Source organism: Dermacentor andersoni, chromosome 9, assembly GCF_023375885.2.
Source record: "Dermacentor andersoni chromosome 9, qqDerAnde1_hic_scaffold, whole genome shotgun sequence".
Classification (NCBI taxonomy): domain Eukaryota; kingdom Metazoa; phylum Arthropoda; class Arachnida; order Ixodida; family Ixodidae; genus Dermacentor; species Dermacentor andersoni.
The window spans coordinates 32,754,722-32,777,725 of record NC_092822.1 but is presented as its reverse complement, the minus strand read 5'-3'; the positions used below and the strand labels follow the sequence as shown (position 1 = coordinate 32,777,725).

The 23,004-nt window shown below is 49.0% G+C and overlaps 1 long non-coding RNA gene across 5 annotated transcripts in view; it reads right to left on the bottom strand.

Annotated features, from left to right (window-relative positions):
• The window catches only part of LOC129383818 (uncharacterized), a 514,476-nt gene extending 497,130 nt beyond the window's left edge, over positions 1-17,346 (bottom strand). For 2 of the 5 annotated variants that reach the window (XR_011890290.1, XR_011890289.1), the window contains exon 1: positions 16,947-17,346. This is a non-coding gene — a long non-coding RNA (uncharacterized lncRNA). The other 3 variants (XR_011890293.1, XR_011890294.1, XR_011890292.1) reach the window with 2 other exon arrangements.
• Between the last annotated feature and the right edge of the window lie 5,658 nt (positions 17,347-23,004).

Here is a 23,004-nt window from a genome sequence, read left to right as displayed (position 1 = left end):
TTTCACCCTTCTCGACGCAACCCGCCTTGGTCCCCGTCGCCATGGATACGTCCGAGACATCCCACGGGTCTCGCGCGCCCAAGCGTCGAGAGGTAGAGAACATATAGGAAGGCGAGACTATAATATTACTCTCGGAACTCAAGAATGCCTTCGTCAGCATGCAGTGTAGCTAAGCAAAAGTCCAGGAAGCTATAGCGTACCCCAAAATGGGCTTAGGTGCACTCAGTGAGCGCATAAGCAAATTGGAGGAGGGCGATGTAAGGATAACCTAGGCCGGCTGCTTCGCAGGTCGCAGGATGACGCCATGTACTAGCACCACCGACTGAGGGCGCGATTCTCAGGGCCTCTCAACCCTCCCCTCCACCTAGACACGGATAGTGAGGACGAGAACTTTAGTATCCGGCAATGGAACTGTGGAGGGTTTCCCAACAAGAAGCCGTTTCTGCAGTAATATTGAAGAACCCTCGCAACTAATCCCCGAATCATCGCTATTCAGTAAGTTGCAACTAGAACTCCTATCAAACTCGCGGGCTATCTGGCATACTATCATCACATTCAGGAGGTAGGGGAGTTGCTACCCTCGTCAACAAAAGGGACTATTGCCTCTCTCGCGACCTCGGCGCAGTTGGTGATGGCATCGAGTACGTCATGACCGAAATCCTCATGAATCTACCCAGAAAGGACCTCAGAAGAAACAGCCTCTTTATCCTCAACGTATACGGCAGCCCCAGCTATCGCAGATCGAGAGCGAACTCTCTCAAGAGGGCCATCAGCCTGGCCGATGGGCATCCCCTTGTTGTCGTCAGGGATTTCAACGCCCCACACAGGCTGTGGGGTTACACCCATGACACGCCCAACGCAGGTGAGCTGTGACAGACTGCGACGGGAGCGGACTTCACCCTTATCACCGATAAGGATTTCCCCACTAGGAGAGGCAACTCCACATGCCGAGACACTACCCCAGACCTCTCTTTTGTCAAGAACGCAGGGGAGGTCAAGTCACTCAAGATGGCTCTCGACCTCGGAAGCGACCACTACGTAATCGAAGTCTCCCTCGCGATTGTCCGCTGTAGGTCGAGGAAATCCAAATTGTTCGACTGGGACGTTTGCCGAAAGATCAGCGCCGAGCGCGCACCGACGGCCTAGACAGATTTTGAAGGTTGGTTCAAAGGGATCAGAGATGACGCCGCGGCGGCAACGAAGGAGGCCGTCACGGACTTCGACATTGACAAGATGGATAGCAGGTTGGCACACCTGCTGAAAGCCAAGCAAGCCCTCCTCACGAAATGGAAGGTGCAGAGGCGTAACAGGAGGCTCATTGAAGGGGCTCTGCGAAACCGTCGAGGGCCAGCTCAGATCCGGCAAGAGCTGGGGTCTGCTCAAACACCTTCTCGGTGAGGGCAGCACCAGGTGCAGCCAGAGACGATCCCTCGCGCGAGCCATCCACCTCGCTACGGACTCTACCCCCGACGAGTTAATTGTCGACAGGTTCATAGGCAAGTACCTGCCAGTCGCGGATAGCTCTGCCCCTACCCAGTTCCCGGTCTACTCGGGGTGTAAGATGCCGGAGTTGGACCAGGACATTACTGCGGCCGAGATCCGAGACGTCCTCTTCTCCTTCAACGTCAAATCCACCCCTGGCAATGATGGGGTCACTAACAGGATGCTCAAGAATCGCGATGATGAGTCGATCGACTTCCTTGCCGAAAAGATTAATGAAGTATGGTGCAGGGGACAGGTCCCCATGCAATGGAAGACGGCCTGCACGGTACTCATCCGCAAACCTGGTAAAGCACCAGGAATCGACAATCTAAGACCAATTTCCCTGACATCGTGTGTCGGCAAGGTCGCAGAGCATGTCCTGCCCAACCGGTTCACGTGGCACATCGAGGCAAATGACAGGTACACCCATAATATGATTGGTTTCAGAGCCGGCCTCTCGACACAGGACGCTGAGGCTGATAAAGCATCAGATCGTCGACCACAGCATGGGAGATACCAGAACCATCCTTGGATTGGACCTGCTGAAGGCCTTCGACAATATCTCACACGAATTCATTCTCGAGTCTATTGCAGGCCTTGGGTTCGGGAAGAGGGCCTACGACTTCGTCTGATCCTTCCTTAGCCAGAGAATTGACAAGCTAAAGATCGAAGCATACCTCTCGCGAGAGATTACCCTCCGTTCACGACGCACGCCTCAGGGCTCCGTCATCTCGCCAACATTATTCAACATCGCAATGATCGGGCTTTGCAAGGAGCTCACCAACATTCAAGGAATCAAGCACATCGTCTACGCAGATGACATCACCATCTGGTGCGTCGGCGGGAGCGACGGCCAAGCTGAGGACGTCATGCAGAGCGCCATTGATGCGACCGAGCCCTTCCTCCGCCCCACTGGGCTCGGATGTTCTCCATCCATGTCTGAACTACTCTACAAGAGAAAACCGAGAGGTGGAGGCCATCGTGATTCGAAACCGGCGTCCGAAAGCGAAATACGGCTTTTCACTGGTGACGGTCCCCGGTGCCCAAAGTGGACTCGCTCCGAATATTGGGGATGTATACCCAGTCTAACCATGCCAATGGAACCGCACTCAGAGATCACCACAAAGACGTAGAGTGCTCTCGGCCTCATCCGGAGGATGGCCAACAGGCACCGGAGGATCAACGAAGACCATCTCATTGGCATATACATGCTATTGTGCTCTGCCACCTTTAATACTCGGCGGCCATGCATAATTGATATGGTGCAGAGAGGAACAAGCTCGATTCCCTCATCAGAAAGGTCTTTAAGCTTGCCCTCGGCTTACCTGTAAGCACTCACACCGAAAACCTGTTTGAGTTCGGAGTCCACAACACGCTCGAAGAAATAATCGAGGCACAAGAGTGCTCACAGCTGCTCCGGCTCTCCGACACCCCGGCGGGCTTCCTCGGCGCTTCCCTCGGGCGTCACCGCTGCATCTAAACCATCGATACCCCCTTGGTGTCTGATCAGCCCCATAGTACTTCTCAGTGTACCAGGAATCGGGAAAAAGTATGAGCTGTCGTCACCTGTGCTGAAACAACTGTCTCTGCTTCTTCTGCACGAGAGGTATGCGGACAGTGTACATATTTATATTGATGGTTCCACAAACATCCAGTGTTCGTCCGGTGCTGTGGTTGTCCCAGAAAGAGCTATTACCATCAGCTTTAGAACTGACCACCCAACGACATCGACATCTGCGAAACTAGCTCCTCCTCGCGCTACACTTTGTTTCGTCAATCGGGAACCACCTCGACAATGGTCAATCTTCAGTGACTCAAAGGTAGCCCTACAATCTGTGCTATCAGCTCTGCGTCGCGGGCCATACGGACAGCTCGTATTCGATATTAGATGCCTACTCCATACATCACATGAGAAAGGACACCACGTCACCTTTCAGTGGCTGCCAAGTCACTGCGGCGTGATAGGAAACGAAGACGCCGATAATACCACTCGGGCAGCTCTTGAAGACACGCAGGAAGAGGTCATACCACTTTCACGGCCCGACGCAGCCAGCAGACTTCTGGTGCTTGCATATGAGATCACGCTTTCTCTATGGTGCACACCAAGCAGCCAGACCAACCGGAGCAATCGTCAATACCACCTGCCCTCTTTCATGCATCTCTGTATGCCAACTGGCCTCGGCCGAAGAGAGACCACTCTGCTTCATCGCTTATGGCTAGAGGTGGCATTCACGAAATCTTACTCATTTCGCATTGCAATGGCCGACAACTCTCTCTGCAATGCCTGTCTTTGCGAGCAGACGCTAGAACACATTGTGTGCAACTGTCCAGAATATAATGTTCAGAGACAGTCCCTGGCGTCTGTTCTAGCGCACCTTGACAATAGACCATTGTCAGATAAAACGATATTCACATGTCGCCGACAGAAGACATCGCAGCTGAAGGCGACGAAGGGACTACTTCGGTTTCTGAAAGAGACGGGCTTGGACAAGCGGCTGTGACAGTGATGTCACGTACCATGCAAGAGTGACGGACTGTAACTGACGATGTGTGTGTTGTGCTATGTGCTCTCTCTCTCCTCCCCATCTTTCTTCCCCCCATCCCGCTCCCATGAGTAGGGTAGCAAACCGGTTGAGCTAAACTGGCTAACCTCCCTGCCTTTCCTTCTCCACTTTTTCCTTCCTTCCTTCCTTTTTTCCTTCCTTCCTTCCGGTGGGCCGCAAGATACTCGACGAGAAGGGCCTCAACCTTGTCGACCAGTGCGCCGTGCAGATTCCCAGAGACATCAGGTCTCAACTGCACATCGCGCCCATTCCCTGCAGTATGCATCCCGCAAACAATGTCTGCAGACGTCGGGCCAGGGGTACAGCTCTACTCGAGCATGTCCGTAACAACACTGAGGCAAGCTTCGTGGATGCCGCGGCATATGTCCAAGAAGAGGCATTCGCCCTCTCCATCGTCGACTTCAATTCTAGGCTCACTTTCTGCGCTACGGTATGCACTTCGAAGCCCGTGGTAGCCGAACAAGTTGCAATCGGACTGGCTGTGCTCGAAGGTCGCAAAGAGGGAATATATAGATATTCCAAGGCAGCTGTTAAGGCCTACCAAACCGGGATGGTCTCCTCTTTGGCCCTCCGCATTCTCCAAAGCACCAAAAGTATATCTCCCCGTTCTCTCACGTGGTTTCCCGCTCACTTGGGGTCGACTGAGTGCTCTCCCTCTAACCCTTCCGAAGCCGCGCGAGGGCTCACTGACCGCGCCACCTCCGCAGTCCCCCTGCCCCGCGGGGAACACTTGCTCACGTTCAATGAGATCACCGCACACTACTATCTGTCAAGACGAGTATTTCCCCCTCCCGCACCCTGCCTTATGCAGGGCGCGGGCGGTGACCCTTCGACTTTTACAAGCCCGTGCTCATACTAACCTTGCGGTTCTTCATGCAATATGCCCTGAAAGGTATCTCAGTGCGGAGGGCCCTGCCTGTGGACTAACGCCAACATTGGATCATGTGTTGTGGGAGTGTGAAGCCATCGGCTCCTCCTTCAGCGAGGATAAGTGGGCTGCGCTCTTGGGCAGCCCCGAACTCAACCACCAAACCCTGGCCGTCCAGAGTGCTCGCGATCGCGCCGTCGAGCTCGGCTTGGCGATCCGTCAAGGACTAGCCGGGTTCTTCACTGCGCCTTCTCTGGAGCGAATAAAGTTCTTTCACTCACTCACTCACTCACATCTGTTACCGAGGCAAATATCGTGAAATGTTATTTGGACAGTTTACCAACCCGTCATCGGGACATCGTGACATCGGCAGACATCGTGGGCTCCTGACTGGGAGCTTACCGTTATCATTGAAAAGGAAAGTATACAATCAGTGCATTTTACCGGTGCTGACATATGGCGCAGAGACTTGGAGACTGACAGAGAAGCTTGAGAACAAGTTGAGGACCGCTCAGAGAGCGATGGAACGAAGAATGCTAGGCATAACTTTAAGAGACAGAAAGAGAGGGGTTTGGATCAGAGAGCAAACGGGTATAGACGATATTCTAATAGACATTAAGAGAAAAAAATGGCGCTGGGCAGGTCATGTAATGCGCAGATTAGATAACCGTTCGACCACTAGGCTGACCGAATGGCTACTAAGAGAAGGGAAGCGCAGTAGGGGACGGCAGAAGACTATGTGGTGCGACGAAATTAGGAAATTTTACGGGTGCTAGTTGGAATCGGTTGGCGCAGGACAGGGGTAATTGGAGATCCCATGGAGAGGCCTTCGTCCTGCAGTGCACATAAATAGGACGATGATGATGATGATGATCATCATCATCATCAACCCGTCTGGACGCCTGCGCAGCTCATTTTGACCAAAGTGTGCGTACTTCATAACAACCTCATGTCTGCATAGACCATGCACACTTTCTATATGTAAGATATCGAATTTTACAACATTGCAAAGTAGTCTACTCAGAGCTGTAAACGAACTATAGACTGCGAAATTTAACTTTTCATCTGGAAATTATACGCCCGCAACAACTGCTATTCGAGCTGAATGTAGCCGCGCCCTTTGCCCTAAAGCAAAGGTCGCTGAAACGTCGAACCACTGGACTGTTCTCTATTTGTACAATGTACGAAAAACTCTACAGAGTTTTGATCGACGATGATACCCCTACACATGAGCTCTTCTCGGTCAGGATGATATTGTCTCGCTGAAAACAACCAGCGCCTGCTTCACCGTGTCCCTATTGCTTCCTCTGGCATGTGCGTTGCCTAACGTGACGTTAAACTGACGAGTACTCATCTTGACGTGACGCTTACCAATAGCACACCATGTGACTTCAACAGAATCACAGTACTATTCCACGATACTGCGACGGGGATCGAGGCAACCACTTAGCATAACCGCGAGTTATTGGATGGTTTTTTCGTAACATTGAGATATAGTATAACAAAGACCTATATAGATAGGTGACCACAAACGAGTAGGTGTTGTTCCAAGTGTGACATTAGAAGAAAAAAAGTGGATTCGAGCAGGCTGAGCACTAGAATCACACTGTGGGCCGAAATTCTAAATATTGGCGGTCTATTGGCCGGCAAGTAGAGATCGATAATGTAATGACATTGGTTCACTCTGACATTGGTTCTATGTTGAGCTGCGTAAGCAAGGGAGTGCTTGTCTGCAATGCATGCAAGGTAAATGCCGCAGTATTTAAATATCATCCCGTTAAACAAGACACCAACTACATTAAACAAGTTATTCCACGCCTGAAGTCATTATTGTCGTGAATTTTTATAATGACCATACAACATTGTTCAGCTTGACCATGTAATGGAACACAATGACGGCCAAGTTATCACTTGCAGTAACTGCGATTTAAATGCATGTGAAATAGCATGATAGTGCACTTATATCATGATTTTGCAAATTATTTAGAGACGCGTAACACGTGAAGGTATATCCAGAACCATGTGGATCTATTGCGTACGTAGTATTTTGTTTACTTCGCTGATATGTTGCGCACAAAACGATGAAAAGGTCACTGGACGAGCAGGTGAGAGAGTGGGCAAAGACAGGAAAAGCACGGAGATCAACCAGACGAGCGTCTAGTTTGCTGCTCTTCAGTTGCGGTGAGGGAATGGGCGATACGAATGAGCGCGAAAAGTGAGGACAAATGAACAAAAGCGAAGTTGCACAAATGTTCGTCCTTGTCTTTTCCAACATTCTTTGTGTATATATATATATATATATATATATATATATATATATAAATGCCAGCACAGTAAACAGAATGATGCAACGACTATCCCCAGATAGGCCTTATTCAAGGCAAGGAATGGCATCGCAAAAAAATTCTGGGGTTTTACATGCCAAAACCCCTCTCTGATCATGAGGCACGCCGTAGTGGGGGACTCCGAGTTAATCTTGACCACCGGGTTTTGTTTAACGCGCCCCCAATGCACTGATACTGAAATAAGTGATTGATCGATACAAGCGCGTTCTTGCGTTTCGCCCACACCGAAATGCGGTCGCAGCGGCTGGGATTCGATCCCGCGACCTCGAGCTTCGCAGCGCAACGCCGTAGCCGCTAAGCCACCGCGGCGGGTCGGAATAACACGACATTGCATAGTACATACTAATATAAAACATTTCTAGACAGAACGACCAAAAGCTGAGCTAGTTGGTAAGGATTCATTATGCAAAAAAGAGGTGAGGCGTGCAGACAGGACACAAGAGTAGAGAAGTGGACAACGCGACCGCCGAATATATCAACTGAAGAGAGCACTGCATGAGGCGAAAAAAGAAACAAGACAAAACTCATCTGCGCATGCTCAAGAATGGTAACACCACGTGTCAGTCGGGTACATGTGTCGGTCTACGTGAGAGAACTGTTAAGGCACTTAATCTCTTCCTTATGTAAAGTAATCGAAGGCTGACTCACGCACGCACTTCCACCGTTAGAGATATGCCATGCCTCTACCATAAGATGCGTATCTCCATTCTTATGCCTGTACAATGTCGCGCGTTCATCCAACTCTGGCGCGCAGCCACAATCTTGGCAATGTAGGGAAAGAGTAGAAAGCGATCCACCGGTTAACGACCTTTTATGTTCCATTAACTTCTGATTGATACACCGTCCCGTTTGCCCTACGTAGAACTGGCCACAGCTAAGGGGAATTTTATAAACCACACCCATACGACAGTCAGTAAACCTGTTGTTCTTATTGTGCTTCACTGGACAAATATCTGCTCTTTTTTCCTCTGCACGGCAGCGCATATCTTACCTAGCTTATTGGGAGCAGTGAAAGCAACATTAACATCATATCTACTTGCAACTTTCTTAAGCCTGTGCGACACTGAATGAATGTACGGAATAGCCACTCATCTTTTTTTTTGCTATTACTGCTTTCTGTAATCACGTGGCCGAGCGCCTAAAGAAGTCGGTTTCGAGGGGGGTCGGACGTGATTACAGAAAGCAGTAATAGCAAAAAAAGATGGGTGGCTATGCCGTACATTCATTACAGTGTCGCACAGGCTTAAAAAAGTTGCAAGTAGATATGATGTTAATGTTGCTTTCACTGCTCCCAATAAGCTAGGTAAAAGAGGAAAAAGGAGCAGATAAAAGGCAAAAAAGAACAGATATTTCTCCTGTGAAGCTCAATAAGAACAACAGGTTTACTGACTACCGTATGGGTGTGGTTTATAGAATTCCCCTTAGCCGTGGCCAGTTCTACGTAGGGCAAACGGGGCGGTGTATCAATCAGAGGCTAATGGAACATAAAAGGTCGTTAACCGGTGGATCGCCTTCTACTCTTTCCCTACTTTGCCAAGATTGTAACTGCACGCCAGAGTAAGATGAATGCGCAATATTGTACAGGCATAAGAATGAAGATACGCGTCTTATGGTAGAGGCATGGCATATCTCTAACGGTGGAAGTGCGTGCGTGAGTCAGCCTTCGAATACTTTACATAAGGAAGAGTTTAAGTGCCTTAACAGTTATCTCCCACGTAGACCGACACACGTACCCGACTGAGACGTGGTGATACCATTCCTGAGCTTGCGCAGCTGAGTTTTGTGTCTTCTTTCTTTTTTCGCCTCAGTCAGTGCTCCCTTCAGTTGATAGTCGGCGTTCGTGTTGTCCACTTCTCTACTCTTGTCTCCTGTCCTCACGCCTCACCTCTTTTTTGCATAATGATTTCTAGACAGGTAGCGTCTCAACTAGGGCCAGCTGAATTTCTGGCGGAGAAACCGTCGTGCGGATGTTGAGCAATTACCAACTCGCTATAATTGTGATGGTCGCAAGGTTGCCCTCCCCCCCTCCCCTTTCCGGCAGTCACATTTGTTACCGCGAGAGTATGGAAATTCAAAATGACGTTCTTCAAAATGACGCTCATTCTCCATGCACGATAAAACGCACGCACCGTTCTTTTGTCGCACAAGCTTCCCGTGCTCCAGATGGCCCGCAGCTGAAAGAATCATTGCACGTCACACCGTAAGTAAGCCGCCGCACCACTATTGCCACATGGTGACACAGCTACAGAAATACTCTGACGTCACTGCGTTTGTTTTTTCTTCTTGTGTCAGCTGTGTCCATTTTGTATGCAAGGCCGCAGTTTTCTTGTCAGCCGTTCACAACACAGCGGCAGCGTTTTATGGCTAAATCTCTAGAGACCTCCTGCCAATGCGTGCGAAGGTATTGACGTCATTGCTGCCATATTCTATATCCGTAAAGAAAGGCTTAAACAAAGAGGGTGAAAAGTACAAAGCTGAGCCAGGTTCGTGCACTGAAATTCTAGAAATGCAAATAACAGAAATATGCGTCTTGTGGCTAAATCTGTAGAGACCTCCTGTCAACGCGTGCGAAGGTGTTGACGTCATTAGTGCCATATTCCACATTCCTAAAGAAAGGCCTAAACGAAGACCACGAAAAGTACAAAGCTGAGCCAGGTTCGTGCACTGAAATTCTAGAAATGCAAACAGAAATATATTGCATTCGGAATAGCAGAAATTTTGTCAAATTAATTGACATTAACAATTGGGGCTACACGAGGGATGGATTGAAATTAAGAAATCATCATACTCATCATCATCATCATCATCATCATATTTATGTCCACTGCAGGACGAAGGTCCCTCCCTGCGATCTCCAATTACCCCTCTCCTGCGCCAACCGATTCCAACTAGCGGCCGCGAATTCCCTAATTTCGTCGCCCCACCTATAGTCTTCTGCCGCCCTCGACTGCGCTTCCCTTATCTTGGAACCCATTCTGTAACCCTAATGGTCCAACGGTTATCTCACCGGCGCATTACATTACCTGCCCAGCTCCATTTTTTCCTCTTGATGACAATTAGAATATCGCCTATACGCGTTTGCTCTTTGATCCAAACCGCTCTCTCTCTCTCTCTGTCTGTCTCTTAGCGTTATGCCTAGCATTCTTCGTTCCACCGCTCCTCGCGCGGTCCTTAACTTGTTCTCAGGATTCTTTGTCAGTCTTCAAGTCTCTGCCCCATATGTCAGCACCGGTGTTGCTGACATATTAATTATTTAAATTACATTATGGGGTTTTAAGTGCCAAAACCACTTTCTGATAATGGGGCACGCCGTAGTGGAGTACTCCGGAAATGTCGACCACCTGGGGTTCTTTAACGTACACCTAAATCTAAGTACACGGGTGTACCCATCGAAATGCGGGGGCCCTCATCGAAATGCGGTCGCCGCGGCCGGGATTCGATCCTGCGACATCGTGCTCAGCAGCCCAACAGTGCTGACATACGAATAAAGCGAGTCGACAAATATGGTTCTTGTGGATTTGTTGTGGAGGTGAATATGGGCCGATGCATATATATGTTTCTATATTCATCCGCCAGAGCGAAAGGTTAAACCGCACGTGAGTAAGTGATCTTGGAGGTGTCAAATGTCACGTGCATGCTCTACGCACGCAATTGCTAGTTTTTGCATACAATTAAGCGCACGCCATAGGCACAGAATGCGTTGCCTAAAATAGACGGGCATATATCGTAGGGAATATGCGCATACGTACAGCAGCAACAAAAATGACCGATGTAACAGGCGGGAGAAATGAAAAGAAGTCGGTTGACACCGATATCCACTTCGCACGGAAAGCAAAAGGCAGTGAAGTTGTGGAGTCTGTTCTTTGTTATTGATCTACTAGTGCTTATAGTGGGATCAGTGATGAAAACAACAGGCACTTAATTAGCATAATTACCGTGTTACATGCGTAGTTTGCCGCTATTGTTCATGTCATCCACTTACTTGATTAAATGTGAAGTTGGCGCCCAGGTGGAACCGACTAGCCATTTACCGTAAAATAATTTACACCCTTACAACTGAAAAAGGGCGTGAAGGTGTCTATAACTCGCACCCTTATGGTGTGATTTATATAACTGACGTTCTATGGATGCGAGTTATAGACACATTCCCACCCTCTCGAACTTTTATGGGTGTACATTATTTTACTGTGTTGTCACCCACATGAGAAAGTTACATTTATCACAAGTCACAAAATATCACAACGGCCAAGGAAACACACCATAAAATGACAGATAGAATATGTACTCCACGCATAAAATGTCACAATAGAGCAAGAAACGTTTCAAACTGCCGCAGCCGTTGCTCAGAAAACTGGAAGCAGGAACGATGTCGAATACATTACAATTGAGCAGATTTCTAGAAACCCCTATTCTTTGCATGTAACTGGGAGCTTCTTCTATAGCTGCTACAGTACAAACCCTCTACATCACATCAACAGCGTCGAAAATCCTACCAGCGGTCACGGTGACTCTTGAGGATCTACACGGCAGCAGCTCAATTTTCAAGCAAAAGCAGTCAGAATAACCATTCTTTATTATGCGTACGCAGACTAGATCTGTCAGTCCCGTCGTGGGATTAGCCGGGTGCGCGTTCCATCGCGTTTTGCTGGACCAAATAAAAGTTTATTCACTCACTCATTATGCGTACGCGTTATAAGCCATGCTAGCCACTCTGAAAAATGAAGTTACGTCGCACTGAGCTCTAATAATGTCTTCTCATTGCGAGACGACTACTCTGTACATAATTTAGCGTCACAAAACAAGTAAATGGGCGCTATGTGAAACTGCGCGGTATAGTGCCGTGGTAATGCCGTTGCGCTGAGCTCGAGGTTGCGGGTTCGATCACGGCCACCGCGGCCGCACTCCGATTCTTGTGAAAAGCAAAAAAAAAAAAAGAGCCCGCGTGCTTAGATTTAAGTGCACGTTAAAGAACCCGTGCGGTCAAAATTAATCCGGAGTCTCGTCCACATCTGTACGGCGTGCCCCATAACGATATCGTCGTTTTGACACTTGCAACTCCAGGATTTATTTTAATCTTTATGTTAAGATAATCCCCCATGCGTCACCTGCTCCTTATAACTTACTTATTGCTAACTGCTTCGTAACTACGAAGTAGGGGTCTCCCGTGATTTTTCACATTGGGGATCGCAAAACAGTATGGAATCCGTAAATTGCGTGGCCAGAATTAAAGCCGCGTGCTGTTCGCTGCGCGCATTAAATTTATTTTTTCCTTGAAGCAGGCAGCCGTTCTCGTTAGCGCTACTTATTTCGGTGTAATAAGGGACAACTGAATTTGCTACATTGTTTGTCTTTCACGGGATGTCGGAAATGCACCAGTCATTCCAATTCCACGCGAAAATTAACAAATCGCCAAAGAATGGGATTTAATCTATATATATAAATATATACTAAACGCAGCAGATGCTTTCAACTTGCTTGAAAGTGAGACCGAGATAGCGCGGTTCCGTTCGCTGCACTGAGTGACAGCCAATTATTGGGGGCACGTGTAGCAGCTGTAATATGCTCGCCATAAGTCCAGCATGTGTTCTATAAGAGTAGCTGTCCGCTTGAGTTTTCTGTGGTTACGTTACACTGCAATCGCAATACCGTATACAGATGGTTACGCTACAATGTGATCACCTGCAACGCTCGCATATAGCGGTAGCAACAGCGGTGAACGAGAATGATATTACGTGTGTGCTCACGTGCCATTTACTCAGCGCCGGTCGGTTAAATTCCCGTGGCGTTCGACTGCCGAACGTGAGGTCGCCGCCTCGATGTTTGGTCACGGTGGCCGGGCACATTGCGCTGAAGGCAATAATGCTTGTGTATACTGTGAGGTATGGGTGCACGACGAAAAAAAAAGAAAAAAAGTAGGTGGTCAAAATTAATAGAGAACCTTCCACATGATGCAGCGAGTCTGACTGGACAGCCTGGCTCAGTTCCGGGGACGTCGACCGACAACTTGAACTGGTGGACTGGGCGGAAAAGGCCAAGCAGGCCCAGGGCCCTACTTGAGCCCTAACCCTCAGCCACGTCCCTCTTTACCCTTCCCCCTATCAATAAAGTTTATCACCACCACCACCACATGATGTCCCTGGTTGCCCTTGCGTTGAATTCAGAGAGATAAATCAATCAGTCAACAAACGTATATTTATTTCTAATCGTGAAGTTCCTTATGGATCTGGTTAAAGGCCGATTCACGCTCAGCCGCGCAAGCCGCACGGCCCGCATGCTGCACGCGTGCGGTCGTATGAAAAACTGCACATGTCGCACATTGGTTGGTGCTCACTTTTTTCTCACTGCATGCGCGGACCCAGTGTAAACCGAAATCTGCGCACCGGTGAGCGACATGCGCAGTTTTTTCGTATGTTAATTCCCACGCATGCGGCAGGCGGGCGACGCGGCGTGCGGTCGTGCGAAAAAATTGCGCATGTCGAACACTTGAGCACCAATTTCGGTTTACACTGGGCGTACAGTGTAAACCGGAATTTCCGCACAAGTGTTCGACACGCGCGATATTCCGCGTGACCGCTGGCGCGCTGGGCGGCTCTGGCGTAAATCGGCCTTAAGGGCTGATTTACGCTCGAACCGCCCATCGCCGCAAGCCGCACCGCACGCGTGCGGTTGCGTGATAGATTGCACGTATCAAACACTTGTGCACAAATTTCGGTTTACAATGTGTGAAGTATACACTGTGCACACAGTGTAAATAGTAATTTGTGCACAAGTGCTGGATACGTGCAATTTTTCGCGCGACCGCAAGCGTGCGGTGCGGCTTGCCGCACGAGCGTAAATCGGCCCTAAGGGTCAACTTACGCTCAATTCACAAAGCCTTCCGCAAAGCCTTCCGCACGCGTGCGGACGTGCGGCAAAACCGCACTTGTCGCCCAGAGGTGCACAAATTTTGGATTACACTGCTCGTGCGGACATAGGGTAAACCAAGGTTTGTGCAGCTGTGTGCGGCATGCGCAGTTTTCAGCACACCGCACGCGTGCGGGAGCCGTGCGCAAGGTTGTGCGGATTGAGCGTAAGTTGGCCCCAGCTGCGCTACTGGGACCGACCTTGCAACTTAGTTGGTCACATGTCCAGAAAAGCCACAAAAATATCTAACCGTACCTTTCTCACACCTAAAGACAACTCGGGGACACAACATCGCTATTCAAGTCGGGTCTGATCAACACAACGTTGCATACAACTGCTCTAGCGGCGGCAAACTTTACCTTCGTATCGATCAATTCAACTTAAGGAAGGCGGAAAGGTACGTGCGTGCCCAATAAACGCGTCTTAGCAAATTTCTGAGCACTTAGTTATGTCACTGCAGTTCAAGTACATCTACAGTGAGTCAGCCCGTGACACAGGTGTATTGTCCTGGATTGCCCAAGCAAAATACTAGAACAATCAGCTCATCGGTTTTCATTTCTCTGTTTTGCTTTTTTGTGTTTGTCGTTGTTGTCGTTGTCGTTCTTGTTGCCGTTGTTGTCGTTGTCGTCATTGTTGTTGTTGTCGTTGTTGTTGTCGTTGTTGTTGCATTGGGCAAGGGCAATCTTCAGTGAGCTTTGTGCTGTATACACGCTGAAGTTATCTTAGCAGCTTTTGTAAAACGAATTTAACGTTCGTGACAGCGTTCATAAAACGATGCGGTGTGCCACGTTTTATTGAAGCGGGGAAGTCGGCTGCGTCATCGGCTTTAATAAGACTCAAAGCGGAAGGTAACTAAATTCCTCGTTTGGTGTAGGCTGAAAACGGTGTGCGGCGAGGCTTCGAGTTGAATCAGCGAGCGGCAGAGATCGAGACTTCCCATCTCTGAAAAAGAATAGCAGACGACAAAGCGCCTACGAATTTCAAAACTGAAGTTATTTTCCAGAATGCATGGCGAATGCATGGCGTTTGCGGCTACTGCAATCGCTTCTGGTGACTTCAGCACCCAAAAGCACAACCTTCGTAGTTACATTTCGTTCCTTCGAACAATCCGTTGCGCCACCTATTCCTGCGCGGCGCTGTATAAGTGAGGACACGCAATAAAAATGTCCTCACTAAAATGTCCTCAATAAAATGTACTGTTGAATTATGTGTTTAAATGAGATTTTCATAATACTGCAAGCATTTTTTTTCTCCTGTAACACAAAACGCTCTACTCGTGTTAATCTTGTTGTCGAATATGGCTCTGAAATGGAGGGAACTATACGAGACTTGCATAAAGTCGACAACACTGTGCAGCATTGGTTTTCGGCTGCCATTCTCACGGATTGTGAGGGACTCCGAAACATACACACGGGACACCTCCAAGCTTAGAAGCCGTCTACAGAGCGGCTCTTAGAATCAGCGCGGAACATGACGGCAACATAAAAGAGGAAGGACACAGGATGAGTGCTGTATAGCAACTCAGATTTATTAAGAAAATACGCGCACAGAAGACGGGCGATGATTGCGTATTGGAACCATCTATGTATCTCTTCGTTAGACGCTGAGACGCAAATGCTTTGTAATCTATTCCATCTGACCGACTGGCATGTGCACGCAGATGGTACATTCGCCTTTTAGAGCGCAGCCCTTAGGAGGTCGTTCCCGCGTTTAGCGTCAGCTTCCCTCGGTGTAACCGAGGGAACGAGCACAGCGAAGGATGAAAGAGCGAACGCGGAGCGCAGCGGAGCATGAAAGACGGCGACAGCGAAGAGAGCAGGAGGAAGAAAGCAGTGCAGGAGGATGCAGCGGAGCCATCGGGCGAAAAGCGGAGGAGGAGGGTATGGCGAAAGCGTGAGAAGAAAGGCACAGTGACGCGCAAGACGGTCTCTGTGGCGACGACCGTTACGATATTCCGCCAGAGTAGTGCGCTGTCGTCCGTTCACGGATGGCATGCGGCGAGCCAGTCCACCTATACGATGTAAGGAAACAAAGCGCTGCATGAGCGGAGCTCTGTCTGCGGTGACTGCTGTGAATCGCACCCACGGATCAGCCGCGCGCTGCCTCTCGCGATCTATCGATTAGCGAAGCAGTCGCACCACACTTCGCTCCGTTTGCAATGTGCCGCTCGAGACATTTTACGCACCAACCAATACGTCGCGAAATGAAAACACATATATAAGTGCGCTCAAATTTCACATTAGGGAGCGTCGTAATCGTCGGCGAATTTTTTTTTTCTTGCTTTCTTTCACAGTAAACTTCAGTTGCTAGACAGCGCTCGTCCCGTGACCTTACTTTCTTTTGTGTCGCCGTCGTTTTCCGCGCTGATTCAACGAATGCTTCAATCCCAACTCGTCCAGCTTTCCGCCTTACAGAGCGACTACGGGTCTCCCTTTCATGTAATTACGCCTAGCAGGCGTCCTGGCTAGTTATTTCCTGTTGGCGTTTCAATTTATGCTGACGGTATACACGTACAGCGCAGAACTCCTGTAGCATCCGTTTTGCGCGCTCGCGAACAAGGTACGGCGTCGCCGTGATGAGCTATACGTCACTCGCCTAACGCGGTGTAGGCGACAGTAGTCACATTTCTAAAGCCGGCGATAAGATGACCGGCAACTGCGCCGGCGACAAGTCAAAGCGACTGCTTGGACGGACACCATGGGGCTCGGGCTACAGCCGCTCTAGATCAGCGCTCGACATCGCGCTACACTAGTACAAATCAGAGTAACGTAACATGCCACTCACCTTTGCTTTTCTGGTGTAGTGCTCCGATCTAACCCGAAACGGCGTAAAACTTGGCAGCGAATTTCCAACTCTTATCGAATCTCTTCCCATTTCGGCTTTCCTTTCGATGTAAATGGAACAAGGCATTCGCCTGCAGGCGCAAGCGAGCGCAATGATGTACGCCTCATCTAGTCCCAGGGAACGAAGCTTGCGTTTATCGGGCCACGTAATGCGGCGAACACTCTATGTGTACGTATGTCAGAACACCGTACAACAAACACGATGAAACCTGTAGCGCGCAAACTACGCACGAACACTTTCTGCGTGCGTCCTGCTCTCGCACTTGCATACCACACACGTCTACTCCGCACGAAGGGGGCGGGAATGCCGGGACACAATGTTGCCTTGCGTGAGCGCAGCGTCTTTGGCATTATGTGAAACGTCCATACTGTAGTGCTAGAACAAACAAAGAAAAAGGAAAGGGTGTGATATCTGACACGAAAATGACGTCAGAAGCAACGGGGTTGGTGAAGATGGTGCTGTAAAACTTCGATTTGGCCGAGTTGGTTCATGGCTATTCAAAAGGCGCAGCGCGACTGGGACGGACACAAAGAAACACAAACCACTACACTCAGCGCTTGTGTAGTGGCTTGTGTTTCTTTGTCTCCGTCCCAGTCGCGCTGCGCCTTTTAAATAGGTTAAGATGAGTTCGACATGCAATGTCGCTCGCACAAACAGTCACGCAGCTGGAATCGTGCACCAATCCACAGAGATTACGATAGGAACTACTTTTCACCGCGCAGTGTGGAACGACACCACGCCGAGGCCAGCATGATCTCGGCTGCGGCCATGGAGGAAGGAAAGAACAATGGCTGCGCCAGACGCCGTTGAAATCTGATGACGTCACAAGAATCTCGCGCGCGAATTTCAAACCTGCCTGTCGTTCCTGGCTTGTCAAGAGTCTATGTACGCACGCGAGGAGTGAACCATACGCAGTTTCACACTTATGCAATACCATATAGTGTTGCATAAGTTTATATTTGCGAATCAAGCTATGATTCTTTTTAGTGTCCCTTCAGCACTACCGATACCCACAAGCACAAGAACATTACATTAACTGCCCCATTTTTTGACATAATTAGAGTGGCGTTATGCGTTCTCACAACACATCCGCTCGTGGACATTGCGCACTCTCTCAAATTAGAAGTTACAATTGCACACACGCATACACACAACGCTTTTCTGAGGTAATCGGAAATGTTACTGTATACAAGACCGCTGCTCGTGACGTTAGCACGGCCATGAATGGCGGGCCGCATGCCGACGGTGCGGCTTCCGGCGATGGGCGAACACATCCGATCGTGGACATTGTGTACTCTCTCAAATTAGAAGGTACAATTACACACACACACACACACACACACACACACGCACACACACACACACACACACACACACACACACACACTGAAGCAATCGAAAATATTACTATATACAAGACCGCTCCTCGTGACGTCAGCACGGCCATGAATGGCGGGCCGCATGCCGACGGTGCGGCTTCCGGCGATGGGCGAACACATCCGATCGTGGACATTGTGTACTCTCTCAAATTAGAAGGCACAATTACACACACACACACACACACACACACACACACACTGAAGCAATCGAAAATATTTCTATATACAAGACCGCTCCTCGTGACGTCAGCACGGCCATGAATGGCGGGCCGCATGCCGGCGGTGCGGCTTCCGGCGATGGGCGGGTCGAGTGTAACCAGGCCTGTAAAAGGTGCCTCTTGATGCTTCAGCGGTATTTTTATTTGCCTGCTAGACAACTGTTTTGGTGGCATTACGACTGGCAAATAAATATGCATTTACTACAGCTGTTGTCATCGTGGTGTCCAGTGTCATGTGATATCGGCGAGCAGCAGCAACTTAAGATTTAATCAAGAAATTTACGGTCGTAGACGTTCAACGGTATTAACGTTGCCTGTATGGCGCCAGTATGATATACGGTATATGCTGTTGTAAATCGCGATTCCCGAGTGTGACACAATGCCCCTAATGCGCGTAGACTGATGACATGTCTCTCAATGTCACCAAATACGCATATGGTGTCACCGCCTACGACAGTAGCGACATTCAAGAACAGCGCGGTCGATACATATATTGTGAATACATTGTTCCGCCAAAAGCAAAATAAAGACTTAGGAGGGCAAGTATGAAACGACAGGTCGAGCACTGAACTTCAACTGATTTTATTCTTACAGCAGAGCAGGGAGAATGAACACATGAGCACGCGTACATCAGCGTTGTGTAGAGCGATTACAGTGACGTTTTTAACCAGCTGCATCTCGTTGTCATACAGAAAAACCAACGGATCACAAATGCAACTCGTGCCTCTCTCTTTTATGTGATATGCCTCCAAAAGTTATCTTGCTAACCTGTCGTTTATCAGATCTCAGCCAACTCACCCTGCAACAAGTTCTGCTCCACATGTGATTGACACTAAGCGAGGGGAACGAGCATTAGGTTACGACCTCTAAATGCTTTCGGTAATAATGTCGGTATTTGTTCTCATCTTGCAACGCCGAAGACGCCACAGAGTGAAAGACGTTGTCCAAAGAGCTTCGGTATAGGCTGCCAAGCTGGGTCTCCGTTTCCTTCAAAGCTGGTAGCACTGCAGGCTGTAGAAAGACTTTGAAAGGGCTATAGAAAGGCTATAGAAAGACATACTATAAAAGGCTTCTCCCACGTCTCGCATTCGCGACCAAAACTACTGCGTCACTTATAGAAGAAAGAGTACGTTCGATGCTGCATTCGATGCAAAACTTTGTCATAGTTTTGTCTCTATAGTCACAGCACTATGCCTCATAGTACTATACCTACTACATGGAATGCGTCGCAGTTATAAAGCTATTTAGCACGAAACGAGCGGAGGAACTTGCTTCTACAGCCACACCGCACCGCCTGCAGCCCTCGTGACGAAAACGTAGTGCGTCACGTACGGGCACGATAGACGTGCACAAGCCATGCTTGGTTTGACGTAACCTCTAGTCCACAAGTTACAGTGATAACATACGAAGTGGCTGTTATTCCGTTGAAAAGCGTCGCAGATCAAATGCCACCTGCACCGCGAAAAGCAAGGGCATCGGTGACCGGACCACTTGCGAAGCTTCGATAGCGAAGTACGAAGCGGAGTATACTTTAAAAAATATATCTTCGTGATGATGTGGCAGCAGGTAACCTGTGCCCAGACATGCACGTGAGACGAGACTTACGTTTCAAAAGTATCTGGACGGGCTGGCCTATCAACTTCAAACGCAAACTGGACGCAACTGCACCTGTCGCTCGAAGCAGTTAGTTGAAAATTCCGTGCATGAGCTGACGGCAGACCGCGGAACCTAGGCCGCGCCAGAGCTCATTGATCACGCGCCAGTGACAAAATATGTCATGGACTTCGAAAGTGGAACGCCAGCGCGCTCCCACGTCAGATTTTTATATAGACGCCTCTTTACAATTTTCGTGTGGTTCGTGTGGTTGGCGTGGTAAGCAAAGAACTCCCCATACGTGGGCCGATCCCGAAGATAGTGAAATGCCGGGCCGAACCACGGCGGAGGTGCAGTTCGCCATTAAGGGGCCCACATACACAGCTTCGCTGGTCATCTTTATTTACAGAGTGGAAGGGCACTGAGTTTTTTTTTTTTTTTTTTTTCAGAGTTGCTGCATGCTCTTTGGACAAAGAGAGAACCAATGGGCATCAAGTTTTGACGCGAAGGTGCCGGTAGTCACAGGGTTTTCTTTTTTCGCAGAGCTAACACAGGGACATTTGGCTCTATAGCGTTAACGAGAGCTGCAAAAACGGCGGTTCTGGGTCTGCCAGCATAGGGAGGGGGAATGGATCCGCCCCATATTCGTCCTCTTTCTGGCTAGAAACGACCTTGTGACTTTGCAAATTTGTCATATTCAACAAAATAGTGCGTTGTGGATTCATCAATTCGCAGTGATTGTGAAGGTGCACAGAAGCTTATTTACTCGAGTGCTTAGAACACTACTACTGTTATGAAATTTAAGCCAATGCCGATAAGTAAAGGGAAATATATAGTCGCAAGAAATTGCGAAGATACAAGCGTGAAGATTAGACTAATCCTACACATTCTAATACGGTAGAGTAGCCAGTGCTGCGTTTAGTAATTTTTGTAGGAAACTAAGCCGGATGCCTCATACTTCAATTCTTTCTCATGGGCGAGCCATATGCATCCGTGAACTCTTCAAAAACCCGAAGTGAAATGTCCAATTCTCAGCGGCGCTTGGAAAACCAAAAGAAAGCAGAAGGAGTCTTTCTTGTCAACTTCTTGAGCTGTCGTTCCGTGCTACAGTCACTCTCCCTTTTACCCGAAATGTCACACGAAGAAGCCCAGCGATTTAATATACTGACAGGGTGGCCTCCGAGGTTTACTCCGTCAGTGGCGAAGCGGTGGCGCCATGTTACGCAACTTGTCAACTAGCGGCAGTTGGATTCGGAATACCTTATGCATAGTACTTACGGAAGTGTCCCTATTCAACCGTACACTGTTGCGAGCATTTGAAGATGACAGAACTGTGCACTTACAGTGGACAAAGAACTAGACGCCGTGCACACGCCCTCAAAATTCGTGACCATGGCCCAGCTGGTGCAGGAAGCTTCAGGCCAGCATCACCACCACTCCATCGTTCTTGTATTTGTAGTTTCTTTTTCTTATCAATCCAATGCAAACAATTCCTCCGTGGGACACTTATATCAGGTCTCAATATCCGCACACCGATTCGTAAACAAAGAGGGACATCCGCCGAACATCAAACTTTGAATATCTTATCAAGGACATCTCAGGGATGTTGTATCTAGACCATTTTTTCAACCGACGCACGAATAGTTCTCCCAGTTCGGTTTCGTCGTGGCGTATTTACGTTATCTCACACAACTACAATACGAGGCTATCCTGTATGAAGCTCACGTGCCCCAACGTAGTTTGCGTATCTTACGACGCAATTCACATTCGAAATTCCGATCAGTTCATAACGCCACTTCCGCCAGGCTTGAAGGCCTAGAAGGACGAGACCAGAGCGCATTGCGCATACGTGTACACGCGATGCATATGATCTCCACTTCTAGATGGTGACTCGGAAACACACGGTCCATCAGGATGCGGACAAAAACGCTATATACCGCAATGTGCGGCGTTTAAAATCGCGGCAGTCTGTCGCAAAGGCTGCCGGAGCCTGCAGGAGATAGTGCAACGAATGGCCGCGACAGCGTTCAGCCCGTTTTAATCGCACGCTAGTTAAGGGCCTATTTACGCTCGAGCCAACGCCCATCGCCGCACCGCACGCTTGCGGTTGCGCGAAAAATTGCACGTATCCAGCACTTGTGCGAAAATTACCGTTCACACTGCGTACACAGTGTATAACCGCACACACTGTAAACCGAAATTTGCGCAGAAGTGTTTGATACGTGCAAGCTCTCGCGCTTCTGCAAGCGTGCGGTGCGGCTTGCGGCGATGGGCGGCTCAAGCGTAAAAAGGCCCTAAACGTTCATTCGACATGGCTTCGTCGTCAGCAGCCCGTGACAAACACGACGAGAAGGCCGGAGTGTTCAGTGCCACCTTTAGCAGTTCGTACGTGACATGCAGTCCTAATGTCACTGGTGTCAAACTACGCCATGCGCATTCGCCGCATATGTCGCCGGTCGACTCCACGGCGCCTGGAACAGTCGAGAAGCGCAGAATCGATGCAGATCTAGTGACGGGGCTTTAAATGCTGCATCTACATTCTGCAGTGAATTTCAGGGCGACAAAATGGCGAAGAGCTTTTTTAAACTAGTAGCTCCACTAATGACGCAGTTGTGCAGTCGCAGATTGACAGCAATTTCAAATCCACGAACAGCGCGAAAGTCGTTGCCATGGTCAGTATTTCAACCAAGGAACGGACTCGTACCGAGCGTACGCCGCATATTCTGTCGCAATTATCCTATGCCAGAGAAAGTCCATGCAGATAAGCAGATAGCACCGGCACCAGCTTTCGATACTTCGCCGCCACTT